Below are 22,451 nucleotides of genomic sequence, written 5' to 3'. Positions count from 1 at the left end.
GGGAGACAATGGGCAGCGAGTAAGCATCTGGCACCATGCAGCACAGAGAACGGGAGACAATGGACAGCGAGTAAGCATCTGGCACCATGCAGCACAGAGAACGGGAGACAATGGACAGCGAGTAAGCATCTGGCACCATGCAGCACAGAGAACGGGAGACAATGGACAGCGAGTAAGCAACTGGCACCATGCAGCACAGAGAACGGGAGACAATGGGCAGCGAGTAAGCATCTGGCACCATGCAGCACAGAGAACGGGAGACAATGGACAGCGAGTAAGCATCTGGCACCATGCAGCACAGAGAACGGGAGACAATGGACAGCGAGTAAGCATCTGGCACCATGCAGCACAGAGAACGGGAGACAATGGACAGCGAGTAAGCAACTGGCACCATGCGGCACAGAGAACGGGAGACAATGGAAAGCGAGTAAGCAACTGGCACCATGCAGCACAGAGAACGGGAGACAATGGACAGCGAGTAAGCAACTGGCACCATGAGGCACAGAGAACGGGAGACAATGGGCAGCGAGTAAGCATCTGGCACCATGCAGCACAGAGAACGGGAGACAATGGGCAGCGAGTAAGCAACTGGTACCATGCAGCACAGAGAACGGGAGACAATGGGCAGCGAGTAAGCAACTGGCACCATGCAGCACAGAGAACGGGAGACAATGGACAGCGAGTAAGCAACTGGCACCATGCGGCACAGAGAACAGGAGACAATGGACAGCAAGTAAGCAACTGGCACCATGCAGCACAGAGAACGGGAGACAATGGACAGCGAGTAAGCAACTGGCACCATGCAGCACAGAGAACGGGAGACAATGGACAGCGAGTAAGCAACTGGCACCATGCGGCACAGAGAACGGGAGACAATGGATAGCGAGTAAGCAACTGGCACCATGCAGCACAGAGAACGGGAGACAATGGACAGCGAGTAAGCAACTGGCACCATGCAGCACAGAGAACGGGAGACAATGGACAGCGAGTAAGCAACTGGTACCATGCAGCACAGAGAACGGGAGACAATGGGCAGCGAGTAAGCAACTGGCATCATGCAGCACAGAGAACGGGAGACAATGGACAGCGAGTAAGCAACTGGCACCATGCAGCACAGAGAACGGGAGACAATGGGCAGCGAGTAAGCAACTGGTACCATGCAGCACAGAGAACGGGAGACAATGGACAGCGAGTAAGCAACTGGCACCATGCGGCACAGAGAACGGGAGACAATGGATAGCGAGTAAGCAACTGGCACCATGCAGCACAGAGAACGGGAGACAATGGACAGCGAGTAAGCAACTGGCACCATGCAGCACAGAGAACGGGAGACAATGGACAGCGAGTAAGCAACTGGTACCATGCAGCACAGAGAACGGGAGACAATGGGCAGCGAGTAAGCAACTGGCACCATGCAGCACAGAGAACGGGAGACAATGGATAGCTAGGAAGCAACTGGCACCATGCGGCACAGAGAACGGGAGACAATGGACAGCGAGTAAGCAACTGGCACCATGCGGCACAGAGAACGGGAGACAATGGACAGCGAGTAAGCAACTGGCACCATGCAGCACAGAGAACGGGAGACAATGGGCAGCGAGTAAGCAACTGGCATCATGCAGCACAGAGAACGGGAGACAATGGACAGCGAGTAAGCAACTGGCACCATGCAGCACAGAGAACGGGAGACAATGGGCAGCGAGTAAGCAACTGGCACCATGCGGCACAGAGAACGGGAGACAATGGACAGCGAGTAAGCAACTGGCACCATGCAGCACAGAGAACGGGAGACAATGGGCAGCGAGTAAGCAACTGGCATCATGCAGCACAGAGAACGGGAGACAATGGACAGCGAGTAAGCAACTGGCACCATGCAGCACAGAGAACGGGAGACAATGGATAGCTAGGAAGCAACTGGCACCATGCGGCACAGAGAACGGGAGACAATGGGCAGCGAGTAAGCAACTGGCACCATGCAGCACAGAGAACGGGAGACAATGGATAGCTAGGAAGCAACTGGCACCATGCGGCACAGAGAACGGGAGACAATGGACAGCGAGTAAGCAACTGGCACCATGCGGCACAGAGAACGGGAGACAATGGACAGCGAGTAAGCAACTGGCACCATGCGGCACAGAGAACGGGAGACAATGGATAGCGAGTAAGCAACTGGCACCATGCAGCACAGAGAACGGGAGACAATGGACAGCGAGTAAGCAACTGGCACCATGCAGCACAGAGAACGGGAGACAATGGACAGCGAGTAAGCAACTGGTACCATGCGGCACAGAGAACGGGAGACAATGGACAGCGAGTAAGGAACTGGCACCATGCGGCACAGAGAACGGGAGACAATGGGCAGCGAGTAAGCAACTGGCACCATGCAGCACAGAGAACGGGAGACAATGGATAGCTAGGAAGCAACTGGCACCATGCGGCACAGAGAACGGGAGACAATGGGCAGCGAGTAAGCAACTGGCACCATGCAGCACAGAGAACGGGAGACAATGGATAGCTAGGAAGCAACTGGCACCATGCGGCACAGAGAACGGGAGACAATGGACAGCGAGTAAGCAACTGGCACCATGCGGCACAGAGAACGGGAGACAATGGACAGCGAGTAAGCAACTGGCATCATGCAGCACAGAGAACGGGAGACAATGGACAGCGAGTAAGCAACTGGCACCATGCAGCACAGAGAACGGGAGACAATGGGCAGCGAGTAAGCAACTGGCACCATGCGGCACAGAGAACGGGAGACAATGGGCAGCGAGTAAGCATCTGGCACCATGCAGCACAGAGAACGGGAGACAATGGACAGCGAGTAAGCAACTGGCACCATGCGGCACAGAGAACTGGAGACAATGGGCAGCGAGTAAGCAACTGGCACCATGCAGCACAGAGAACGGGAGACAATGGAAAGCGAGTAAGCAACTGGCACCATGCAGCACAGAGAACGGGAGACAATGGACAGCGAGTAAGCAACTGGCACCATGCAGCACAGAGAACGGGAGACAATGGGCAGCGAGTAAGGATCTGGCACCATGCAGCACAGAGAACGGGAGACAATGGACAGCGAGTAAGCAACTGGCACCATGCAGCACAGAGAACGGGAGACAATGGATAGCTAGGAAGCAACTGGCACCATGCAGCACAGAGAACGGGAGACAATGGAAAGCGAGTAAGCAACTGGCACCATGCAGCACAGAGAACGGGAGACAATGGACAGCGAGTAAGCAACTGGCACCATGCAGCACAGAGAACGGGAGACAATGGACAGCAAATAAGCAACTGGCACCATGCGGCACAGAGAACGGGAGACAATGGGCAGCGAGTAAGCAACTGGCACCATGCGGCACAGAGAACGGGAGACAATGGGCAGCGAGTAAGCAACTGGCACCATGCAGCACAGAGAACGGGAGACAATGGATAGCGAGTAAGCAACTGGCACCATGCGGCACAGAGAACGGGAGACAATGGATAGCGAGTAAGCAACTGGCACCATGCGGCACAGAGAACGGGAGACAATGGACAGCGAGTAAGCAACTGGCACCATGCGGCACAGAGAACGGGAGACAATGGACAGCGAGTAAGCAACTGGCACCATGCGGCACAAAGAACGGGAGACAATGGACAGCGAGTAAGCAACTGGCACCATGCGGCACAGAGAACGGGAGACAATGGACAGCGAGTAAGCAACTGGCACCATGCAGCACACAGAACGGGAGACAATGGACAGCGAGTAAGCAACTGGCACCATGCGGCACAGAGAACGGGAGACAATGGACAGCGAGTAAGCAACTGGCACCATGCGGCACAGAGAACGGGAGACAATGGGCAGCGAGTAAGCAACTGGCACCATGCAGCACAGAGAACGGGAGACAATGGACAGCGAGTAAGCAACTGGCACCATGCGGCACAGAGAACGGGAGACAATGGGCAGCGAGTAAACAACTGGCACCATGCAGCACAGAGAACGGGAGACAATGGACAGCGAGTAAGCAACTGGCACCATGAGGCACGGGAGAACGGGAGACAATGGACAGCGAGTAAGCAACTGGCACCATGCAGCACAGAGAACGGGAGACAATGGGCAGAGAGTAAGCAACTGGCACCATGAGGCACGGGAGAACGGGAGACAATGGACAGCGAGTAAGCAACTGGCACCATGCGGCACAGAGAACGGGAGACAATGGGCAGAGAGTAAGCAACTGGCACCATGCAGCACAGAGAACGGGAGACAATGGACAGCGAGTAAGCAACTGGCACCATGCGGCACAGAGAACGGGAGACAATGGGCAGCGAGTAAGCAACTGGCACCATGCAGCACAGAGAACGGGAGACAATGGACAGCGAGTAAGCAACTGGCAACATGCGGCACAGAGAACGGGAGACAATGGGCAGCGAGTAAGCAACTGGCACCATGCGGCACAGAGAACGGGAGACAATGGACAGCGAGTAAGCAACTGGCACCATGCAGCACAGAGAACGGGAGACAATGGACAGCGAGTAAGCAACTGGCACCATGCAGCACAGAGAACGGGAGACAATGGGCAGCGAGTAAGCAACTGGCACCATGCAGCACAGAGAACGGGAGACAATGGAGAGCGAGTAAGCAACTGGCACCATGCAGCACAGAGAACGGGAGACAATGGGCAGCGAGTAAGCAACTGGCACCATGCAGCACAGAGAACGGGAGACAATGGAAAGCGAGTAAGCAACTGGCACCATGCGGCACAGAGAACGGGAGACAATGGGCAGCGAGTAAACAACTGGCACCATGCGGCACAGAGAACGGGAGACAATGGGCAGAGAGTAAGCAACTGGCACCATGCGGCACAGAGAACGGGAGACAATGGACAGCGAGTAAGCAACTGGCACCATGCGGCACAGAGAACGGGAGACAATGGACAGCGAGTAAGCATCTGGCACCATGCAGCACAGAGAACGGGAGACAATGGACAGCGAGTAAGCAACTGGCACCATGCGGCACAGAGAACGGGAGACAATGGACAGCGAGTAAGCAACTGGCACCATGCGGCACAGAGAACGGGAGACAATGGGCAGCGAGTAAGCAACTGGCACCATGCGGCACAGAGAACGGGAGACAATGGGCAGCGAGTAAGGATCTGGCACCATGCGGCACAGAGAACGGGAGACAATGGACAGCGAGTAAGCAACTGGTACCATGCGGCACAGAGAACGGGAGACAATGGACAGCGAGTAAGCAACTGGCACCATGCAGCACACAGAACGGGAGACAATGGACAGCGAGTAAGCAACTGGCACCATGCGGCACAGAGAACGGGAGACAATGGACAGCGAGTAAGCAACTGGTACCATGCGGCACAGAGAACGGGAGACAATGGACAGCGAGTAAGCAACTGGCACCATGCGGCACAGAGAACGAGAGACAATGGGCAGCGAGTAAGCAACTGGCACCATGCGGCACAGAGAACGAGAGACAATGGGCAGCGAGTAAGCAACTGGCACCATGCGGCACAGAGAACGGGAGACAATGGACAGCAAGTAAGCATCTGGCACCATGCGGCACAGAGAACGGGAGACAATGGACAGCGAGCAAGCAACTGGCACCATGCAGCACAGAGAACGGGAGACAATGGGCAGCAAGTAAGCAACTGGCACCATGCAGCACAGAGAACGGGAGACAATGGACAGCGAGTAAGCAACTGGCACCATGCAGCACAGAGAACGGGAGACAATGGATAGCAAGTAAGCAACTGGCACCATGCAGCACAGAGAACGGGAGACAATGGGCAGCGAGTAAGCAACTGGTACCATGCAGCACAGAGAACGGGAGACAATGGGCAGCGAGTAAGCAACTGGCACCATGCGGCACAGAGAATGGGAGACAATGGGCAGCGAGTAAGGATCTGGCACCATGCGGCACAGAGAACGGGAGACAATGGACAGCGAGTAAGCAACTGGTACCATGCGGCACAGAGAACGGGAGACAATGGACAGCGAGTAAGCAACTGGTACCATGCGGCACAGAGAACGGGAGACAATGGACAGCGAGTAAGCAACTGGCACCATGCAGCACACAGAACGGGAGACAATGGACAGCGAGTAAGCAACTGGCACCATGCAGCACAGAGAACGGGAGACAATGGGCAGCGAGTAAGCAACTGGCACCATGCGGCACAGAGAACGGGAGACAATGGGCAGCGAGTAAGCAACTGGCACCATGCAGGCCCAGAGAACGGGAGACAATGGACAGCGAGTAAGCAACTGGTACCATGCGGCACAGAGAACGGGAGACAATGGACAGCGAGTAAGCAACTGGCACCATGCGGCACAGAGAACGAGAGACAATGGGCAGCGAGTAAGCAACTGGCACCATGCGGCACAGAGAACGAGAGACAATGGGCAGCGAGTAAGCAACTGGCACCATGCGGCACAGAGAACGGGAGACAATGGACAGCGAGTAAGCAACTGGCACCATGCGGCACAGAGAACGGGAGACAATGGACAGCGAGTAAGCAACTGGTACCATGCGGCACAGAGAACGGGAGACAATGGACAGCGAGTAAGCAACTGGCACCATGCAGCACAGAGAACGGGAGACAATGGACAGCGAGTAAGCAACTGGCACCATGCAGCACACAGAACGGGAGACAATGGACAGCGAGTAAGCAACTGGCACCATGCGGCACAGAGAACGGGAGACAATGGACAGCGAGTAAGCAACTGGTACCATGCGGCACAGAGAACGGGAGACAATGGACAGCGAGTAAGCAACTGGTACCATGCGGCACAGAGAACGGGAGACAATGGACAGCGAGTAAGCAACTGGCACCATGCAGCACACAGAACGGGAGACAATGGACAGCGAGTAAGCAACTGGCACCATGCGGCACAGAGAACGGGAGACAATGGACAGCGAGTAAGCAACTGGTACCATGCGGCACAGAGAACGGGAGACAATGGACAGCGAGTAAGCAACTGGCACCATGCGGCACAGAGAACGAGAGACAATGGGCAGCGAGTAAGCAACTGGTACCATGCGGCACAGAGAACGGGAGACAATGGACAGCGAGTAAGCAACTGGCACCATGCGGCACAGAGAACGGGAGACAATGGACAGCGAGTAAGCAACTGGCACCATGCGGCACAGAGAACGGGAGACAATGGACAGCGAGTAAGCAACTGGCACCATGCAGCACAGAGAACGGGAGACAATGGGCAGCGAGTAAGCAACTGGCACCATGCAGCACAGAGAACGGGAGACAATGGACAGCGAGTAAGCAACTGGTACCATGCGGCACAGAGAACGGGAGACAATGGACAGCGAGTAAGCAACTGGCACCATGCGGCACAGAGAACGGGAGACAATGGACAGCGAGTAAGCAACTGGCACCATGCGGCACAGAGAACGGGAGACAATGGACAGCGAGTAAGCAACTGGTACCATGCGGCACAGAGAACGGGAGACAATGGACAGCGAGTAAGCAACTGGCACCATGCAGCACACAGAACGGGAGACAATGGACAGCGAGTAAGCAACTGGCACCATGCGGCACAGAGAACGGGAGACAATGGACAGCGAGTAAGCAACTGGTACCATGCGGCACAGAGAACGGGAGACAATGGACAGCGAGTAAGCAACTGGTACCATGCAGCACAGAGAACGGGAGACAATGGACAGCGAGTAAGCAACTGGCACCATGCAGCACAGAGAACGGGAGACAATGGACAGCGAGTAAGCAACTGGCACCATGCAGCACACAGAACGGGAGACAATGGACAGCGAGTAAGCAACTGGCACCATGCGGCACAGAGAACGGGAGACAATGGACAGCGAGTAAGCAACTGGCACCATGCAGCACAGAGAACGGGAGACAATGGACAGCGAGTAAGCAACTGGTACCATGCAGCACAGAGAACGGGAGACAATGGGCAGCGAGTAAGCAACTGGCACCATGCAGCACAGAGAACGAGAGACAATGGGCAGCGAGTAAGCAACTGGCACCATGCGGCACAGAGAACGAGAGACAATGGGCAGCGAGTAAGCAACTGGCACCATGCGGCACAGAGAACGGGAGACAATGGACAGCGAGTAAGCAACTGGCACCATGCGGCACAGAGAACGAGAGACAATGGGCAGCGAGTAAGCAACTGGCACCATGCGGCACAGAGAACGAGAGACAATGGGCAGCGAGTAAGCAACTGGCACCATGCGGCACAGAGAACGGGAGACAATGGACAGCGAGTAAGCAACTGGCACCATGCGGCACAGAGAACGAGAGACAATGGGCAGCGAGTAAGCAACTGGCACCATGCGGCACAGAGAACGAGAGACAATGGGCAGCGAGTAAGCAACTGGCACCATGCGGCACAGAGAACGAGAGACAATGGGCAGCGAGTAAGCAACTGGCACCATGCGGCACAGAGAACGGGAGACAATGGACAGCGAGTAAGCAACTGGCACCATGCGGCACAGAGAACGAGAGACAATGGGCAGCGAGTAAGCAACTGGCACCATGCGGCACAGAGAACGGGAGACAATGGACAGCGAGTAAGCAACTGGCACCATGCGGCACAGAGAACGAGAGACAATGGGCAGCGAGTAAGCAACTGGCACCATGCGGCACAGAGAACGAGAGACAATGGACAGTGAGTAAGCAACTGGCACCATGCGGCACAGAGAACGAGAGACAATGGACAGCGAGTAAGCAACTGGCACCATGCGGCACAGAGAACGAGAGACAATGGACAGCGAGTAAGCAACTGGCACCATGCGGCACAGAGAACGAGAGACAATGGGCAGCGAGTAAGCAACTGGCACCATGCAGCACAGAGAACGGGAGACAATGGACAGCGAGTAAGCATCTGGCACCATGCGGCACAGAGAACGGGAGACAATGGACAGCGAGTAAGCAACTGGCAACATGCGGCACAGAGAACGGGAGACAATGGACAGCGAGTAAGCAACTGGCACCATGCAGCACAGAGAACGGGAGACAATGGAGAGCGAGTAAGCAACTGGCACCATGCAGCACAGAGAACGGGAGACAATGGAAAGCGAGTAAGCAACTGGCACCATGCGGCACAGAGAACGGGAGACAATGGAAAGCGAGTAAACAACTGGCACCATGCAGCACAGAGAACGGGAGACAATGGACAGCGAGTAAGCATCTGGCACCATGCAGCACAGAGAACGGGAGACAATGGACAGCGAGTAAGCAACTGGCACCATGCAGCACAGAGAACGGGAGACAATGGACAGCGAGTAAGCAACTGGCACCATGCAGCACAGAGAACGGGAGACAATGGGCAGCGAGTAAGCAACTGGCAACATGCGGCACAGAGAACGGGAGACAATGGGCAGCGAGTAAGCAACTGGCACCATGCGGCACAGAGAACGGGAGACAATGGGCAGAGAGTAAGCAACTGGCACCATGCGGCACAGAGAACGGGAGACAATGGGCAGAGAGTAAGCAACTGGCACCATGCAGCACAGAGAACGGGAGACAATGGACAGCGAGTAAGCAACTGGCACCATGCGGCACAGAGAACGGGAGACAATGGGCAGCGAGTAAGCAACTGGCACCATGCGGCACAGAGAACGGGAGACAATGGGCAGAGAGTAAGCAACTGGCACCATGCAGCACAGAGAACGGGAGACAATGGGCAGCGAGTAAGCAACTGGTACCATGCGGCACAGAGAACGGGAGACAATGGACAGCGAGTAAGCAACTGGCAACATGCGGCACAGAGAACGGGAGACAATGGACAGCGAGTAAGCAACTGGCACCATGCAGCACAGAGAACGGGAGACAATGGAGAGCGAGTAAGCAACTGGCACCATGCGGCACAGAGAACGGGAGACAATGGGCAGCGAGTAAACAACTGGCACCATGCGGCACAGAGAACGGGAGACAATGGGCAGAGAGTAAGCAACTGGCACCATGCGGCACAGAGAACGGGAGACAATGGGCAGCGAGTAAGCAACTGGCATCATGCAGCACAGAGAACGGGAGACAATGGACAGCGAGTAAGCAACTGGCACCATGCAGCACAGAGAACGGGAGACAATGGACAGCGAGTAAACAACTGGTACCATGCGGCACAGAGAACGGGAGACAATGGGCAGCGAGTAAGCATCTGGCACCATGCAGCACAGAGAACGGGAGACAATGGACAGCGAGTAAACAACTGGCACCATGCGGCACAGAGAACGGGAGACAATGGACAGCAAGTAAGCAACTGGCACCATGCGGCACAGAGAACGGGAGACAATGGGCAGCGAGTAAGCAACTGGTACCATGCAGCACAGAGAACGGGAGACAATGGACAGCGAGTAAGCAACTGGCACCATGCAGCACAGAGAACAGGAGACAATGGACAGCGAGTAAGCAACTGGCACCATGCGGCACAGAGAACGGGAGACAATGGACAGCAAGTAAGCAACTGGCACCATGCGGCACAGAGAACGGGAGACAATGGGTAGCGAGTAAGCAACTGGCACCATGCGGCACAGAGAACGGGAGACAATGGAAAGCGAGTAAGCAACTGGCACCATGCAGCACAGAGAACGGGAGACAATGGGCAGCGAGTAAGCAACTGGCACCATGCAGCACAGAGAACGGGAGACAATGGGCAGCGAGTAAGCAACTGGCACCATGCAGCACAGAGAACGGGAGACAATGGGCAGCGAGTAAGCAACTGGCACCATGCAGCACAGAGAACGGGAGACAATGGGCAGCGAGTAAGCAACTGGCATCATGCAGCACAGAGAACGGGAGACAATGGACAGCGAGTAAGCAACTGGCACCATGCGGCACAGAGAACTGGAGACAATGGGCAGCGAGTAAGCAACTGGCACCATGCAGCACAGAGAACGGGAGACAATGGACAGCGAGTAAGCAACTGGCACCATGCAGCACAGAGAACGGGAGACAATGGGCAGCGAGTAAGCAACTGGCACCATGCAGCACAGAGAACGGGAGACAATGGGCAGCGAGTAAGCAACTGGCACCATGCAGCACAGAGAACGGGAGACAATGGGCAGCGAGTAAGCAACTGGCACCATGCAGCACAGAGAACGGGAGACAATGGGCAGCGAGTAAGCAACTGGCATCATGCAGCACAGAGAACGGGAGACAATGGACAGCGAGTAAGCAACTGGCACCATGCGGCACAGAGAACTGGAGACAATGGGCAGCGAGTAAGCAACTGGCACCATGCAGCACAGAGAACGGGAGACAATGGAAAGCGAGTAAGCAACTGGCACCATGCAGCACAGAGAACGGGAGACAATGGACAGCGAGTAAGCAACTGGCACCATGCAGCACAGAGAACGGGAGACAATGGGCAGCGAGTAAGGATCTGGCACCATGCAGCACAGAGAACGGGAGACAATGGACAGCGAGTAAGCAACTGGCACCATGCGGCACAGAGAACGGGAGACAATGGATAGCGAGTAAGCAACTGGTACCATGCAGCACAGAGAACGGGAGACAATGGAAAGCGAGTAAGCAACTGGTACCATGCAGCACAGAGAACGGGAGACAATGGACAGCGAGTAAGCAACTGGCACCATGCAGCACAGAGAACGGGAGACAATGGACAGCGAGTAAGCAACTGGCACCATGCAGCACAGAGAACGGGAGACAATGGATAGCTAGGAAGAAACTGGCACCATGCAGCACAGAGAACGGGAGACAATGGACAGCGAGTAAGCAACTGGCACCATGCGGCACAAAGAACGGGAGACAATGGAAAGCGAGTAAGCAACTGGCACCATGCAGCACAGAGAACGGGAGACAATGGACAGCGAGTAAGCAACTGGCACCATGCGGCACAGAGAACGGGAGACAATGGACAGCGAGTAAGCAACTGGCACCATGCAGCACAGAGAACGGGAGACAATGGGCAGCGAGTAAGCAACTGGCACCATGCGGCACAGAGAACGGGAGACAATGGGCAGCGAGTAAGCAACTGGCACCATGCGGCACAGAGAACGGGAGACAATGGGCAGAGAGTAAGCAACTGGCACCATGCGGCACAGAGAACGGGAGACAATGGACAGCGAGTAAGCAACTGGCACCATGCGGCACAGAGAACGGGAGACAATGGGCAGCGAGTAAGCAACTGGCACCATGCGGCACAGAGAACGGGAGACAATGGGCAGAGAGTAAGCAACTGGCACCATGCGGCACAGAGAACGGGAGACAATGGGCAGCGAGTAAGCAACTGGCACCATGCAGCACAGAGAACGGGAGACAATGGGCAGAGAGTAAGCAACTGGCACCATGCAGCACAGAGAACGGGAGACAATGGACAGCGAGTAAGCAACTGGCACCATGCGGCACAGAGAACGGGAGACAATGGGCAGCGAGTAAGCAACTGGCACCATGCGGCACAGAGAACGGGAGACAATGGACAGCGAGTAAGCAACTGGCACCATGCGGCACAGAGAACGGGAGACAATGGACAGCGAGTAAGCAACTGGCACCATGCAGCACAGAGAACGGGAGACAATGGGCAGCGAGTAAGCAACTGGCACCATGCGGCACAGAGAACGGGAGACAATGGAGAGCGAGAAAGCAACTGGCACCATGCGGCACAGAGAACGGGAGACAATGGGCAGAGAGTAAGCAACTGGCACCATGCGGCACAGAGAACGGGAGACAATGGACAGCGAGTAAGCAACTGGCACCATGCAGCACAGAGAACGGGAGACAATGGACAGCGAGTAAGCAACTGGCACCATGCAGCACAGAGAACGGGAGACAATGGACAGCGAGTAAGCATCTGGCACCATGCGGCACAGAGAACGGGAGACAATGGACAGCGAGTAAGCAACTGGCACCATGCAGCACAGAGAACGGGAGACAATGGGCAGCGAGTAAGCAACTGGCACCATGCGGCACAGAGAACGGGAGACAATGGGCAGCGAGTAAGCAACTGGCACCATGCGGCACAGAGAACGGGAGACAATGGGCAGCGAGTAAGCAACTGGCACCATGCAGCACAGAGAACGGGAGACAATGGACAGCGAGTAAGCAACTGGCACCATGCGGCACAGAGAACGGGAGACAATGGGCAGCGAGTAAGCAACTGGCACCATGCGGCACAGAGAACGGGAGACAATGGGCAGAGAGTAAGCAACTGGCACCATGCGGCACAGAGAACGGGAGACAATGGGCAGCGAGTAAGCAACTGGCACCATGCGGCACAGAGAACGGGAGACAATGGGCAGCGAGTAAGCAACTGGCACCATGCAGCACAGAGAACGGGAGACAATGGGCAGCGAGTAAGCAACTGGCACCATGCGGCACAGAGAACGGGAGACAATGGGCAGCGAGTAAGCAACTGGCACCATGCAGCACAGAGAACGGGAGACAATGGGCAGAGAGTAAGCAACTGGCACCATGCGGCACAGAGAACGGGAGACAATGGACAGCGAGTAAGCAACTGGCACCATGCGGCACAGAGAACGGGAGACAATGGGCAGCGAGTAAGCAACTGGCACCATGCGGCACAGAGAACGGGAGACAATGGGCAGAGAGTAAGCAACTGGCACCATGCAGCACACAGAACGGGAGACAATGGACAGCGAGTAAGCAACTGGCACCATGCGGCACAGAGAACGGGAGACAATGGACAGCGAGTAAGCAACTGGCACCATGCAGCACAGAGAACGGGAGACAATGGACAGCGAGTAAGCAACTGGCACCATGCGGCACAGAGAACGGGAGACAATGGACAGCGAGTAAGCAACTGGCACCATGCAGCACAGAGAACGGGAGACAATGGGCAGCGAGTAAGCAACTGGCACCATGCAGCACAGAGAACGGGAGACAAGGGGCAGCGAGTAAGCAACTGGCACCATGCAGCACAGAGAACGGGAGACAATGGACAGCGAGTAAGCAACTGGCACCATGCAGCACAGAGAACGGGAGACAATGGGCAGAGAGTAAGCAACTGGCACCATGCGGCACAGAGAACGGGAGACAAGGGGCAGCGAGTAAGCAACTGGCACCATGCAGCACAGAGAACGGGAGACAATGGACAGCGAGTAAGCAACTGGCACCATGCGGCACAGAGAACGGGAGACAAGGGGCAGCGAGTAAGCAACTGGCACCATGCAGCACAGAGAACGGGAGACAATGGACAGCGAGTAAGCAACTGGCACCATGCAGCACAGAGAACGGGAGACAATGGGCAGAGAGTAAGCAACTGGCACCATGCGGCACAGAGAACGGGAGACAATGGACAGCGAGTAAGCAACTGGCACCATGCGGCACAGAGAACGGGAGACAATGGACAGCGAGTAAGCAACTGGCACCATGCGGCACAGAGAACGGGAGACAAGGGGCAGCGAGTAAGCAACTGGCACCATGCAGCACAGAGAACGGGAGACAATGGACAGCGAGTAAGCAACTGGCACCATGCGGCACAGAGAACGGGAGACAAGGGGCAGCGAGTAAGCAACTGGCACCATGCAGCACAGAGAACGGGAGACAATGGACAGCGAGTAAGCAACTGGCACCATGCAGCACAGAGAACGGGAGACAATGGGCAGAGAGTAAGCAACTGGCACCATGCGGCACAGAGAACGGGAGACAATGGACAGCGAGTAAGCAACTGGCACCATGCGGCACAGAGAACGGGAGACAATGGACAGCGAGTAAGCAACTGGCACCATGCAGCACAGAGAACGGGAGACAATGGGCAGCGAGTAAGCAACTGGCACCATGCGGCACAGAGAACGGGAGACAATGGGCAGAGAGTAAGCAACTGGCACCATGCGGCACAGAGAACGGGAGACAATGGACAGCGAGTAAGCAACTGGCACCATGCGGCACAGAGAACGGGAGACAATGGACAGCGAGTAAGCAACTGGCACCATGCAGCACAGAGAACGGGAGACAATGGGCAGCGAGTAAGCAACTGGCACCATGCAGCACAGAGAACGGGAGACAATGGACAGCGAGTAAGCAACTGGCACCATGCGGCACAGAGAACGGGAGACAATGGGCAGCGAGTAAGCAACTGGCACCATGCGGCACAGAGAACGGGAGACAATGGGCAGAGAGTAAGCAACTGGCACCATGCGGCACAGAGAACGGGAGACAATGGAAAGCGAGTAAGCAACTGGCACCATGCGGCACAGAGAACGGGAGACAATGGACAGCGAGTAAGCAACTGGCACCATGCGGCACAGAGAACGGGAGACAATGGGCAGCGAGTAAACAACTGGCACCATGCAGCACAGAGAACGGGAGACAATGGGCAGCGAGTAAGCAACTGGCACCATGCGGCACAGAGAACGGGAGACAATGGGCAGCGAGTAAGCAACTGGCACCATGCGGCACAGAGAACGGGAGACAATGGACAGCGAGTAAGCAACTGGCACCATGCAGCACAGAGAACGGGAGACAATGGACAGCGAGTAAGCAACTGGCACCATGCGGCACAGAGAACGGGAGACAATGGGCAGCGAGTAAGCAACTGGCACCATGCGGCACAGAGAACGGGAGACAATGGGCAGAGAGTAAGCAACTGGCACCATGCGGCACAGAGAACGGGAGACAATGGGCAGAGAGTAAGCAACTGGCACCATGCGGCACAGAGAACGGGAGACAATGGACAGCGAGTAAGCAACTGGCACCATGCGGCACAGAGAACGGGAGACAATGGGCAGCGAGTAAGCAACTGGCACCATGCGGCACAGAGAACGGGAGACAATGGACAGCGAGTAAGCAACTGGCACCATGCAGCACAGAGAACGGGAGACAATGGAAAGCGAGTAAGCAACTGGCACCATGCAGCACAGAGAACGGGAGACAATGGGCAGCGAGTAAGCAACTGGTACCATGCGGCACAGAGAACGGGAGACAATGGGCAGCGAGTAAGCAACTGGCACCATGCGGCACAGAGAACGGGAGACAATGGGCAGCGAGTAAGCAACTGGCACCATGCAGCACACAGAACGGGAGACAATGGACAGCGAGTAAGCAACTGGCACCATGCGGCACAGAGAACGGGAGACAATGGACAGCGAGTAAGCAACTGGCACCATGCAGCACAGAGAACGGGAGACAATGGACAGCGAGTAAGCAACTGGCACCATGCGGCACAGAGAACGGGAGACAATGGACAGCGAGTAAGCAACTGGCACCATGCAGCACAGAGAACGGGAGACAATGGACAGCGAGTAAGCAACTGGCACCATGCGGCACAGAGAACGGGAGACAATGGACAGCGAGTAAGCAACTGGCACCATGCGGCACAGAGAACGGGAGACAATGGAAAGCGAGTAAACAACTGGCACCATGCGGCACAGAGAACGGGAGACAATGGGCAGCGAGTAAACAACTGGCACCATGCAGCACAGAGAACGGGAGACAATGGACAGCGAGTAAGCATCTGGCACCATGCAGCACAGAGAACGGGAGACAATGGATAGCGAGTAAGCAACTGGCACCATGCGGCACAGAGAACGGGAGACAATGGACAGCGAGTAAGCAACTGGCACCATGCGGCACAGAGAACGGGAGACAATGGGCAGAGAGTAAGCAACTGGCACCATGCGGCACAGAGAACGGGAGACAATGGGCAGCGAGTAAGCAACTGGCACCATGCGGCACAGAGAACGGGAGACAATGGGCAGCGAGTAAGCAACTGGCACCATGCGGCACAGAGAACGGGAGACAATGGATAGCTAGGAAGCAACTGGCACCATGCGGCACAGAGAACGGGAGACAATGGGCAGCGAGTAAGCAACTGGCACCATGCGGCACAGAGAACGGGAGACAATGGGCAGCGAGTAAGCAACTGGCACCATGCGGCACAGAGAACGGGAGACAATGGGCAGCGAGTAAGCAACTGGCACCATGCGGCACAGAGAACGGGAGACAATGGGCAGCGAGTAAGCAACTGGCACCATGCAGCACAGAGAACGGGAGACAATGGGCAGCGAGTAAGCAACTGGTACCATGCAGCACAGAGAACGGGAGACAATGGGCAGCGAGTAAGCAACTGGTACCATGCAGCACAGAGAACGGGAGACAATGGACAGCGAGTAAGCAACTGGCACCATGCGGCACAGAGAACGGGAGACAATGGATAGCTAGGAAGCAACTGGCACCATGCGGCACAGAGAACGGGAGACAATGGGCAGCGAGTAAGCAACTGGCACCATGCGGCACAGAGAACGGGAGACAATGGGCAGCGAGTAAGCAACTGGCACCATGCGGCACACAGAACGGGAGACAATGGGCAGCGAGTAAGCAACTGGCACCATGCGGCACAGAGAACGGGAGACAATGGGCAGCGAGTAAGCAACTGGCACCATGCGGCACAGAGAACGGGAGACAATGGGCAGCGAGTAAGCAACTGGCACCATGCAGCACAGAGAACGGGAGACAATGGAAAGCGAGTAAGCAACTGGCACCATGCAGCACAGAGAACGGGAGACAATGGACAGCGAGTAAGCAACTGGCACCATGCGGCACAGAGAACGGGAGACAATGGACAGCGAGTAAACAACTGGCACCATGCGGCACAGAGAACAGGAGACAATGGAAAGCGAGTAAGCAACTGGCACCATGCAGCACAGAGAACGGGAGACAATGGACAGCGAGTAAGCAACTGGCACCATGCGGCACAGAGAACGGGAGACAATGGACAGCGAGTAAGCAACTGGCACCATGCGGCACAGAGAACGGGAGACAATGGACAGCGAGTAAGCAACTGGCACCATGCGGCACAGAGAACGGGATACAATGGACAGCGAGTAAGCAACTGGCACCATGCAGCACAGAGAACGGGAGACAATGGATAGCTAGGAAGCAACTGGCACCATGCGGCACAGAGAACGGGAGACAATGGGCAGCGAGTAAGCAACTGGCACCATGCGGCACAGAGAACGGGAGACAATGGACAGCGAGTAAGCAACTGGCACCATGCGGCACAGAGAACGGGAGACAATGGACAGCGAGTAAGCAACTGGCACCATGCGGCACAGAGAACGGGAGACAATGGACAGCGAGTAAGCAACTGGCACCATGCAGCATAGAGAACGGGAGACAATGGACAGCGAGTAAGCAACTGGTACCATGCGGCACAGAGAACGGGAGACAATGGGCAGAGAGTAAGCAACTGGCACCATGCAGCACAGAGAACGGGAGACAATGGACAGCGAGTAAGCAACTGGCACCATGCGGCACAGAGAACGGGAGACAATGGACAGCGAGTAAGCAACTGGCACCATGCGGCACAGAGAACGGGAGACAATGGAAAGCGAGTAAGCAACTGGCACCATGCGGCACAGAGAACGGGAGACAATGGAAAGCGAGTAAGCAACTGGCACCATGCGGCACGGGAGAACGGGAGACAATGGAAAGCGAGTAAGCAACTGGCACCATGCGGCACAGAGAACGGGAGACAATGGACAGCGAGTAAGCAACTGGCACCATGCAGCACAGAGAACGGGAGACAATGGACAGCGAGTAAGCAACTGGCACCATGCGGCACAGAGAACGGGAGACAATGGAAAGCGAGTAAGCAACTGGCACCATGCGGCACGGGAGAACGGGAGACAATGGAAAGCGAGTAAGCAACTGGCACCATGCGGCACAGAGAACGGGAGACAATGGGCAGCGAGTAAGCAACTGGCACCATGCTGCACAGAGAACGGGAGACAATGGGCAGCGAGTAAGCAACTGGCACCATGCAGCACAGAGAACGGGAGACAATGGGCAGCGAGTAAGCAACTGGCACCATGCAGCACAGAGAACGGGAGACAATGGGCAGCGAGTAAGCAACTGGCACCATGCAGCACAGAGAACGGGAGACAATGGGCAGCGAGTAAGCAACTGGCACCATGCAGCACAGAGAACGGGAGACAATGGAAAGCGAGTAAGCAACTGGCACCATGCGGCACAGAGAACGGGAGACAATGGGCAGAGAGTAAGCAACTGGCACCATGCAGCACAGAGAACGGGAGACAATGGACAGCGAGTAAGCAACTGGCACCATGCGGCACAGAGAACGGGAGACAATGGACAGCGAGTAAACAACTGGCACCATGCAGCACAGAGAACGGGAGACAATGGAAAGCGAGTAAGCAACTGGTACCATGCAGCACAGAGAACGGGAGACAATGGAAAGCGAGTAAGCAACTGGCACCATGCAGCACAGAGAACGGGAGACAATGGACAGCGAGTAAGCAACTGGCAACATGCGGCACAGAGAACGGGAGACAATGGACAGCGAGTAAGCAACTGGTACCATGCAGCACAGAGAACGGGAGACAATGGACAGCGAGTAAGCAACTGGCAACATGCGGCACAGAGAACGGGAGACAATGGACAGCGAGTAAACAACTGGCACCATGCAGCACAGAGAACGGGAGACAATGGACAGCGAGTAAGCAACTGGTACCATGCAGCACAGAGAACGGGAGACAATGGACAGCGAGTAAGCAACTGGCACCATGCAGCACAGAGAACGGGAGACAATGGGCAGCGAGTAAGCAACTGGCACCATGCAGCACAGAGAACGGGAGACAATGGACAGCGAGTAAGCAACTGGCACCATGCAGCACAGAGAACGGGAGACAATGGACAGCGAGTAAGGAACTGGCACCATGCAGCACAGAGAACGGGAGACAATGGACAGCGAGTAAGCATCTGGCACCATGCGGCACAGAGAACGGGAGACAATGGGCAGCGAGTAAGCAACTGGCACCATGCAGCACAGAGAACGGGATACAATGGACAGCGAGTAAGCAACTGGCACCATGCAGCACAGAGAACGGGAGACAATGGATAGCAAGTAAGCAACTGGCACCATGCAGCACAGAGAACGGGAGACAATGGGCAGCGAGTAAGCAACTGGCACCATGCAGCACAGAGAACGGGAGACAATGGACAGCGAGTAAGCAACTGGCACCATGCAGCACAGAGAACGGGAGACAATGGACAGCGAGTAAGGAACTGGCACCATGCAGCACAGAGAACGGGAGACAATGGACAGCGAGTAAGCATCTGGCACCATGCGGCACAGAGAACGGGAGACAATGGGCAGCGAGTAAGCAACTGGCACCATGCGGCACAGAGAACGGGAGACAATGGACAGCGAGTAAGCATCTGGCACCATGCGGCACAGAGAACGGGAGACAATGGACAGCGAGTAAGCAACTGGCACCATGCAGCACAGAGAACGGGAGACAATGGATAGCAAGTAAGCAACTGGCACCATGCAGCACAGAGAACGGGAGACAATGGAAAGCGAGTAAGCAACTGGCACCATGCAGCACAGAGAACGGGAGACAATGGACAGCGAGTAAGCAACTGGCACCATGCGGCACAGAGAACGGGAGACAATGGATAGCTAGGAAGCAACTGGCACCATGCAGCACAGAGAACGGGAGACAATGGACAGCGAGTAAGCAACTGGCAACATGCGGCACAGAGAACGGGAGACAATGGACAGCGAGTAAGCAACTGGTACCATGCAGCACAGAGAACGGGAGACAATGGACAGCGAGTAAGCAACTGGCACCATGCAGCACAGAGAACGGGAGACAATGGAAAGCGAGTAAGCAACTGGCACCATGCAGCACAGAGAACGGGAGACAATGGACAGCGAGTAAGCAACTGGCACCATGCGGCACAGAGAACGGGAGACAATGGACAGCGAGTAAGCAACTGGCACCATGCAGCACAGAGAACGGGAGACAATGGACAGCGAGTAAGCAACTGGCACCATGCGGCACAGAGAACGGGAGACAATGGGCAGCGAGTAAGCAACTGGTACCATGCAGCACAGAGAACGGGAGACAATGGACAGCGAGTAAACAACTGGCACCATGCAGCACAGAGAACGGGAGACAATGGGCAGCGAGTAAGCAACTGGTACCATGCAGCACAGAGAACGGGAGACAATGGACAGCGAGTAAGCAACTGGTACCATGCAGCACAGAGAACGGGAGACAATGGACAGCGAGTAAGCAACTGGCACCATGCAGCACAGAGAACGGGAGACAATGGACAGCGAGTAAGCAACTGGCACCATGCAGCACAGAGAACGGGAGACAATGGACAGCGAGTAAGCAACTGGCACCATGCAGCACAGAGAACGGGAGACAATGGACAGCAAGTAAGCAACTGGCACCATGCAGCACAGAGAACGGGAGACAATGGGCAGCGAGTAAGCAACTGGCACCATGCGGCACAGAGAACGGGAGACAATGGACAGCGAGTAAGCAACTGGCACCATGCGGCACAGAGAACGGGAGACAATGGACAGCGAGTAAGCAACTGGTACCATGCAGCACAGAGAACGGGAGACAATGGACAGCGAGTAAGCAACTGGTACCATGCAGCACAGAGAACGGGAGACAATGGACAGCGAGTAAACAACTGGTACCATGCAGCACAGAGAACGGGAGACAATGGACAGCGAGTAAGCAACTGGCACCATGCAGCACAGAGAACGGGAGACAATGGACAGCGAGTAAGCAACTGGCACCATGCAGCACAGAGAATGGGAGACAATGGGCAGCGAGTAAGCAACTGGCACCATGCAGCACAGAGAACGGGAGACAATGGACAGCGAGTAAGCAACTGGCACCATGCAGCACAGAGAACGGGAGACAATGGACAGCGAGTAAGCAACTGGCACCATGCAGCACAGAGAACGGGAGACAATGGACAGCGAGTAAGCAACTGGCACCATGCGGCACAGAGAACGGGAGACAATGGACAGCGAGTAAGCAACTGGCACCATGCGGCACAGAGAACGGGAGACAATGGACAGCGAGTAAGCAACTGGCACCATGCAGCACAGAGAATGGGAGACAATGGGCAGCGAGTAAGCAACTGGCACCATGCAGCACAGAGAACGGGAGACAATGGGCAGCGAGTAAACAACTGGCACCATGCAGCACAGAGAACGGGAGACAATGGGCAGCGAGTAAGCAACTGGTACCATGCAGCACAGAGAACGGGAGACAATGGGCAGCGAGTAAGCAACTGGCACCATGCGGCACAGAGAACGGGAGACAATGGGCAGCGAGTAAGCAACTGGCACCATGCGGCACACAGAACGGGAGACAATGGACAGCGAGTAAGCGATCTGATATTGTGTGAGCACTAGCAGACAGACAATATCAGACGCTCCCTCAACGGGGATTGTCTACAGACAGTGTCAGTAGAAGGCGATACTGCCACTGATACAGATATCAAGAATAGTCAACAAATCGGTTCGGTAACAGATCTGATAGATAAGGTACAAAATCGTTAGGCAAAATCAGAGCGAGTATACAGGCAGAGGTCGGCAACAGATCAGATAGGCAGAGGTACAGAATCGTTAGGATCGCAAAAGAGTAGTAAGAAAACAGGCAGAGGTCAAATAATACAATCACAATAATATGTTTATTCCTGAGCTAGTGTGAAATCCCCGGGGTCCTG

At 55.7% G+C, this 22,451-nt stretch overlaps 1 protein-coding gene across 1 annotated transcript in view; it reads right to left on the bottom strand.

The window, feature by feature from the left end:
• Positions 1–22,451, bottom strand: part of CIMIP6 (ciliary microtubule inner protein 6) — a 94,821-nt gene that overhangs the window by 29,805 nt on the left and 42,565 nt on the right. The window lies entirely within an intron of this gene.

Source organism: Hyperolius riggenbachi, chromosome 4, assembly GCF_040937935.1.
Source record: "Hyperolius riggenbachi isolate aHypRig1 chromosome 4, aHypRig1.pri, whole genome shotgun sequence".
Taxonomy (NCBI): Eukaryota; Metazoa; Chordata; class Amphibia; order Anura; family Hyperoliidae; genus Hyperolius; species Hyperolius riggenbachi.
Note: the sequence above shows the minus strand (reverse complement) of the source record. Positions and strands in the feature narration are given on the sequence as shown.